The sequence below is a fragment of the Pristiophorus japonicus genome, chromosome 7 (assembly GCF_044704955.1).
Source record: "Pristiophorus japonicus isolate sPriJap1 chromosome 7, sPriJap1.hap1, whole genome shotgun sequence".
Taxonomy (NCBI): Eukaryota; Metazoa; Chordata; class Chondrichthyes; family Pristiophoridae; genus Pristiophorus; species Pristiophorus japonicus.
The window spans coordinates 188,781,763-188,789,262 of NC_091983.1; positions in this window are offsets into that span (position 1 = coordinate 188,781,763).

Genomic DNA, 7,500 nt, shown 5'->3' on the forward strand with positions numbered 1-7,500 from the left:
GAGCCTGGGGGGAGAGAGAGAGAGAGAGCCTGGTAGGGAGAGGGAGAGAGAGAGCCTGGGAGAGAGAGAGAGAGAGCTTGGGGGGAGAGGGAGATAGAGAGCCTGGGGCCGGAGAGAGATAGAGCACCTGGGGGGGAGTGAGAGAGAGAGCCTGGGGGGAGAGAGAGATAGAGAGAGCCTGGGGGAAAGAGATAGAGAGAGGCTGGGGGGAGAGAGAGAGAGAGAGAGAGCCTGGGGGGAGAGAGAGAGAGACTGGGGTGAGAGAGAGAGAGCCTGGGGGGAGAGAGAGAGGGAGAGAGCCTGGGGGAGAGAGATAGAGAGAGCCTGGGGGGAGAGAGAGAGAGCCTGGGGGGAGAGAGAGAGAGAGAGAGCCTGGGGAGAGGAGAGAGAGAGAGAGAGAGAGAGAGAGAGAGCCTGGGGGGAGAGAGAGTGAGAGAGAGAGAGAACCTGGGGAGAGAGAGAGAGAGCCTCGGAAGAGAGAGGGAGAGCCTGGGGAGAGAGAGAGAGAGCCTAGGTGGAGAGAGAGAGAGCCTGGGGGTAGAGAGAGAGAGCCTGTGGGGAGAGAGAGAGAGAGCCTGGGGAGAGAGAAAGAGAGAGAGCCTGGGGGGGAGAGAGAGATAGAGTGCCTGAGGGGAGAGAGAGAGAGAGAGCCTGGGGAGAGAGAGAGAGAGAGAGACTGGGGGGGAGAGAGAGATAGAGAGCCTGAGGGGAGAGAGAGAGAGAGAGAGCCTGGGGAGAGAGAGATATAGAGAGAGCCTGGGGAAAGAGATAGAGAGAGCCTGGGGAGAGAGAGAGAGAGCGAGAGCCTGGGGGGAGAGAGAGAGGGTCTGGGGGGAGAGAGAGAGAGCCTGGGGGAGAGAGAGAGGGAGAGAGCCTGGGGGAGAGAGATAGAGAGAGCCTGGGGGGAGAGAGAGAGAGAGCCTGGGGGGAGAGAGAGAGAGAGAGCCTGGGGAGAGAGAGAGAGAGCCTGTGGAGAGAGAGAGAGAGCCTGGGGGACAGAGAGAGAGCCTGGGTTGAGAGAGAGAGAGCCTGGGGGGGGGGAGAGAGAGCCTGGGGGGAGAGAGAGAGAGAGAGCCTGGGGGAGAGAGAGAGAGAGAGAGAGAGAGAGCCTGGGGGGAGAGAGAGAGAGAGAACCTGGGGGGAGAGAGAGAGAGAGAGCCTGGGGAGAGAGTGAGTGAGAGCCTGGGGGGAGAGAGAGATAGAGAGCCTGAGTGGAGAGAGAGAGAGAGAGCCTTGGGAGAGAGAGAGAGAGAGAAAGAGAGAGAGCCTGGGGAGAGAGAGAGAGAGAGAGAGAGAGCTTGGGGGGAGTGAGAGAGAGAGCCTGGGGGGGAGAGAGAGAGAGCCTGGGGAGAGAGAGAGAGAGCCTGGGGAGAGAGAGTGAGAGAGCCTGCGGGGAGTGGGGGGCGGGCGGGGGGAGAGAGAGAGAGCCTGTTGGGGGGAGAGAGAGAGAGAGCCTGGGGGGCGAGAGAGAGATAGAGAGCCTGAGGGGAGAGAGAGAGAGAGAGCCTGGGGAGAGAGAGAGAGAGAGAGAGAGCCTGGGGGGGAGAGAGAGATAGAGAGCCTGAGGGGAGAGAGAGAGAGAGAGCTTGGGGAGAGAGAGAGATAGAAAGAGCCTGGGGAAAGAGATAGAGAGAGCCTGGGGAGAGAGAGAGAGAGCGAGAGCCTGGGGGAGAGAGAGAGAGTCTGGGGGGAGAGAGAGAGAGCCTGGGGGAGAGAGAGAGGGAGAGAGCCTGGGGGGAGAGAGAGAGAGAGCCTGGGGGAGAGAGAGAGAGAGAGCCTGGGTTGAGAGAGAGAGAGTCTGGGGGGAGAGAGATAGAGCCTCGGGGGAGAGAGAGAGAGAGAGCCTGGGGGGAGAGAGAGAGAGAGAGAGAGAGAGAGCCTGGTGGGAGAGAGAGAGAGAGAACCTGGGGGGAGAGAGAGAGAGAGCCTGGGGAGAGAGAGAGTGAGAGCCTGGGGGGAGAGAGAGATAGAGAGCCTGAGGGGAGAGAGAGAGAGAGAGCCTTGGGAGAGAAAGAGAGAGAGAGAAAGAGAGAGAGCCTGGGGAGAGAGAGAGAGAGAAAGAGAGAGCTTGGGGGGAGTGAGAGAGAGAGCCTGGGGAGAGAGAGAGAGAAAGAGAGAGCTTGGGGGAGTGAGAGAGAGAGCCTGGGGGGAGAGAGAGAGAGCCTGGGGGTGGGGGGAGAGAGAGAGAGAGCCTGGGGGAGAGAGAGAGAGCCTGGTGGGGGAAGAGAGAGAGAGAGCCTGGGGGGAGAGAGAGAGAGCCTGGGGGGAGGAGAGAGAGCCTGGGGAGAGAGAGAGAGAGAGAGCCTGGGGAGAGAGAGAGAGAGCCTGGGGGGACAGAGAGAGAGCCTGGGTGGAGAGAGAGAGAGCCTGGGGGGAGCGAGAGAGAGAAAGCCTGGGGGCAGAGAGAGAGAGAGAGCCTGGTGGGAGAGAGAGAGAGAGAGAGAGATAGAGAGAGCTTGGGGGGAGAGAGAGAGAGAGAATCTGGGGGACGAGAGAGAGAGAGAGCCTTGGGGGAGAGAGAGAGAGAGAGAGAGAGAGAGAGAGCTTGGGGGAAGTGAGAGAGAGAGCCTGGGGGGAGAGAGATAGCCTGTTGGGGGGAGAGAGAGAGAGAGCCTGGGGGGAGAGAGAGAGTGCCTGGGGGTGGGGGGGAGAGAGAGAGAGCGCCTGGGTGGAGAGAGAGAGAGCCTGTGGGGAGAGGGAGAGAGAGAGCCTGGGAGAGAGAGAGAGAGAGCTTGGGGGGAGAGGGAGATAGAGAGCCTGGGGCCGGAGAGAGATAGAGCACCTGGGGGGAGTGAGAGAGAGAGCCTGGGGGGAGAGAGAGATAGAGAGAGCCTGGGGGAAAGAGATAGAGAGAGGCTGGGGGGAGAGAGAGAGAGAGAGAGAGCCTGGGGGGAGAGAGAGAGAGACTGGGGTGAGAGAGAGAGAGCCTGGGGGGAGAGAGAGAGGGAGAGAGCCTGGGAGAGAGAGATAGAGAGAGCCTGGGGGGAGAGAGAGAGAGAGCCTGGGGGGAGAGAGAGAGAGAGAGAGAGCCTGGGGAGAGAGAGAGAGAGAGAGAGAGAGAGAGAGAGAGAGCCTGGGGGGAGAGAGAGTGAGAGAGAGAGAGAACCTGGGGAGAGAGAGAGAGAGCCTCGGAAGAGAGAGGGAGAGCCTGGGGAGAGAGAGAGAGAGCCTAGGTGGAGAGAGAGAGAGCCTGGGGTAGAGAGAGAGAGCCTGTGGGGAGAGAGAGAGAGAGCCTGGGGAGAGAGAAAGAGAGAGAGCCTGGGGGGGAGAGAGAGATAGAGTGCCTGAGGGGAGAGAGAGAGAGAGAGCCTGGGGAGAGAGAGAGAGAGAGACTGGGGGGGAGAGAGAGATAGAGAGCCTGAGGGGAGAGAGAGAGAGAGAGAGCCTGGGGAGAGAGAGATATAGAGAGAGCCTGGGGAAAGAGATAGAGAGAGCCTGGGGAGAGAGAGAGAGAGCGAGAGCCTGGGGGGAGAGAGAGAGGGTCTGGGGGGAGAGAGAGAGAGCCTGGGGGAGAGAGAGAGGGAGAGAGCCTGGGGGAGAGAGATAGAGAGAGCCTGGGGGGAGAGAGAGAGAGAGCCTGCGGGGAGAGAGAGAGAGAGAGCCTGGGGAGAGAGAGAGAGAGCCTGTGGAGAGAGAGAGAGAGCCTGGGGGACAGAGAGAGAGCCTGGGTTGAGAGAGAGAGAGCCTGGGGGGGGGGAGAGAGAGCCTGGGGGGAGAGAGAGAGAGAGAGAGCCTGGGGGGAGAGAGAGAGAGAGAGAGAGAGAGAGCCTGGGGGGAGAGAGAGAGAGAGAACCTGGGGGGAGAGAGAGAGAGAGAGCCTGGGGAGAGAGTGAGTGAGAGCCTGGGGGGAGAGAGAGATAGAGAGCCTGAGTGGAGAGAGAGAGAGAGAGCCTTGGGAGAGAGAGAGAGAGAGAAAGAGAGAGAGCCTGGGGAGAGAGAGAGAGAGAGAGAGAGAGCTTGGGGGGAGTGAGAGAGAGAGCCTGGGGGGGAGAGAGAGAGAGCCTGGGGAGAGAGAGAGAGAGCCTGGGGAGAGAGAGTGAGAGAGCCTGCGGGGAGTGGGGGGCGGGCGGGGGGAGAGAGAGAGAGCCTGTTGGGGGGAGAGAGAGAGAGAGCCTGGGGGGCGAGAGAGAGATAGAGAGCCTGAGGGGAGAGAGAGAGAGAGAGCCTGGGGAGAGAGAGAGAGAGAGAGAGAGCCTGGGGGGGAGAGAGAGATAGAGAGCCTGAGGGGAGAGAGAGAGAGAGAGCTTGGGGAGAGAGAGAGATAGAAAGAGCCTGGGGAAAGAGATAGAGAGAGCCTGGGGAGAGAGAGAGAGAGCGAGAGCCTGGGGGGAGAGAGAGAGAGTCTGGGGGGAGAGAGAGAGAGCCTGGGGGAGAGAGAGAGGGAGAGAGCCTGGGGGGAGAGAGAGAGAGAGCCTGGGGGGAGAGAGAGAGAGAGAGCCTGGGTTGAGAGAGAGAGAGTCTGGGGGGAGAGAGATAGAGCCTCGGGGGAGAGAGAGAGAGAGAGCCTGGGGGGAGAGAGAGAGAGAGAGAGAGAGAGAGCCTGGTGGGAGAGAGAGAGAGAGAACCTGGGGGGAGAGAGAGAGAGAGCCTGGGGAGAGAGAGAGTGAGAGCCTGGGGGGAGAGAGAGATAGAGAGCCTGAGGGGAGAGAGAGAGAGAGAGCCTTGGGAGAGAAAGAGAGAGAGAGAAAGAGAGAGAGCCTGGGGAGAGAGAGAGAGAGAAAGAGAGAGCTTGGGGGGAGTGAGAGAGAGAGCCTGGGGAGAGAGAGAGAGAAAGAGAGAGCTTGGGGGGAGTGAGAGAGAGAGCCTGGGGGGAGAGAGAGAGAGCCTGGGGGTGGGGGGAGAGAGAGAGAGAGCCTGGGGGGAGAGAGAGAGAGCCTGGTGGGGGAAGAGAGAGAGAGAGCCTGGGGGGAGAGAGAGAGAGCCTGGGGGGAGAGAGAGAGAGCCTGGGGGAGAGAGAGAGAGAGAGAGCCTGGGGAGAGAGAGAGAGAGCCTGGGGGGACAGAGAGAGAGCCTGGGTGGAGAGAGAGAGAGCCTGGGGGGAGCGAGAGAGAGAAAGCCTGGGGGCAGAGAGAGAGAGAGAGCCTGGTGGGAGAGAGAGAGAGAGAGAGAGATAGAGAGAGCTTGGGGGGAGAGAGAGAGAGAGAATCTGGGGGACGAGAGAGAGAGAGAGCCTTGGGGGAGAGAGAGAGAGAGAGAGAGAGAGAGAGAGCTTGGGGGAAGTGAGAGAGAGAGCCTGGGGGGAGAGAGATAGCCTGTTGGGGGGAGAGAGAGAGAGAGCCTGGGGGGAGAGAGAGAGTGCCTGGGGGTGGGGGGGAGAGAGAGAGAGCGCCTGGGTGGAGAGAGAGAGAGCCTGTGGGGAGAGAGAGAGGGCCTGTGGGTGTGGGGGAGAGAGAGAGAGCCTGGGGGGAGAGAGAGTGAGAGCCTGGGGGGAGAGAGAGATAGAGAGCCTGAGGGGAGAGAGAGAGAGAGAGCCTTGGGAGAGAGAGAGAGAGAGAGAGAGAGAGAGAGCCTGGGGGGAGAGAGAGAGAGAGAGCTTGGGGGGAGTGAGAGAGAGAGCCTGGGGGGAGAGAGATAGCCTGTTGGGGGGAGAGAGAGAGAGAGCCTGAGAGAGAGAGTGCCTGGGGGTGGGGGGGAGAGAGAGAGAGCGCCTGGGAGGAGAGAGAGAGAGCCTGTGGGGAGAGAGAGAGGGCCTGTGGGTGTGGGGGAGAGAGAGAGAGCCTGGGGGGAGAGAGAGTGAGAGCCTGGGGGGAGAGAGAGATAGAGAGCCTGAGGGGAGAGAGAGAGAGAGAGCCTTGGGAGAGAGAGAGAGAGAGAGAGAGAGAGAGCCTGGGGGGAGAGAGAGAGAGAGAGCCTGGGGGTAGAGAGAGAGAGAGCCTGGGGAGAGAGAGAGAGAGAGAGAGAGTGAGAGAGAGAGTGAGAGAGCCTGGGGGGAGAGAGAGTGAGAGAGAGAGAGAACCTGGGGAGAGAGAGAGAGAGCCTCGGGAGAGAGAGGGAGAGCCTGGGGAGAGAGAGAGAGAGCCTGGGTGGAGAGAGAGAGAGCCTGGGGGGAGAGAGAGAGAGAGAGTCTGGGGGGAGAGAGAGAGAGAGAGAGAGAGCCTGGGGGTAGAGAGAGAGAGCCTGTGGGGAGAGAGAGAGAGAGCCTGGGGAGAGAGAAAGAGAGAGAGCCTGGGGGGGAGAGAGAGATAGAGGGCCTGAGGGGAGAGAGAGAGAGAGAGCCTGGGGAGAGAGAGAGAGAGAGAGAGCCTGGGGGGGAGAGAGAGATAGAGAGCCTGAGGGGAGAGAGAGAGAGAGAGCTTGGGGAGAGAGAGAGATAGAGAGAGCCTGGGGAAATAGATAGAGAGAGCCTGGGGAGAGAGAGAGAGAGCGAGAGCCTGGGGGGAGAGAGAGAGAGTCTGGGGGGAGAGAGAGAGAGCCTGGGGGAGAGAGAGAGGGAGAGAGCCTGAGGGAGAGAGATAGAGAGAGCCTGGAGGGAGAGAGAGAGATTCTGGGGGGAGAGAGAGAGAGAGAGCCTGGGGAGAGAGAGAGAGAGCCTGTGGAGAGAGAGAGAGAGAGAGAGTCTGGGGGGACAGAGAGAGAGCCTGGGTTGAAAGAGAGAGAGCCTGGGGGGAGAGAGATAGAGCCTCGGGGGAGAGAGAGAGAGAGAGAGCCTGGGGGGAGAGAGAGAGAGAGAACCTGGGGGGAGAGAGAGAGAGAGCCTGGGGAGAGAGAGAGTGAGAGCCTGGGGGGAGAGAGAGATAGAGAGCCTGAGGGGAGAGAGAGAGAGAGAGCCTTGGGAGAGAGAGAGAGAGAGAGAGAGAAAGAGAGAGAGCCTGGGGAGAGAGAGAGAGAAAGAGAGAGCTTGGGGGGAGTGAGAGAGAGAGCCTGGGGGAGAGAGAGAGAGCCTGGGGGTGGGGGGAGAGAGAGAGAGAGCCTGGGGGGAGAGAGAGAGAGCCTGTGGGGAGAGAGAGTGAGCCTGCGGGTGTGGGGGAGAGAGAGAGAGAGAGCCTGGGGGGAGAGAGAGTGAGAGCCTCGGGGGAGCGAGAGAGAGCCTGGGGGGAGAGAGAGAGATCCTAGGGGGAGAGAGAGAGAGCCTGGTGGGGGAAGAGTGAGAGAGAGCCTGGGGGGAGAGACAGAGAGCCTGGGGAGAGAGATAGAGAGCCTGGGGAGAGAGAGAGCGAGCCTGGGGAGAGAGAGAGAGAGAGAGAGCCTGCGGGGAGGGGGGGGGCGGGCGGGTGGAGAGAGAGAGAGTGCCTGGGGTAGAGAGAGAGGGCCGGGGGTAGAGAGAGAGAGCTTGGGGGGAGAGAGAGAGAGAGCCTGGAGGGAGAGAGAGAGAGCCTGTTCGGGGGAGAGAGAGAGAGAGCCTGGGGGGGCGAGAGAGAGAGAGCCTGGGGGGAGAGAGAGAGAGCCTGGCGGGGGGTGAGATATAGAGAGAGCCTGGGGGGAGAGAGAGAGAGCCTGTGGGGAGAGAGAGAGAGCCTGTGGATGTGGGGGAGAGAGAGAGAGAGCCTGGGGGAGAGAGAG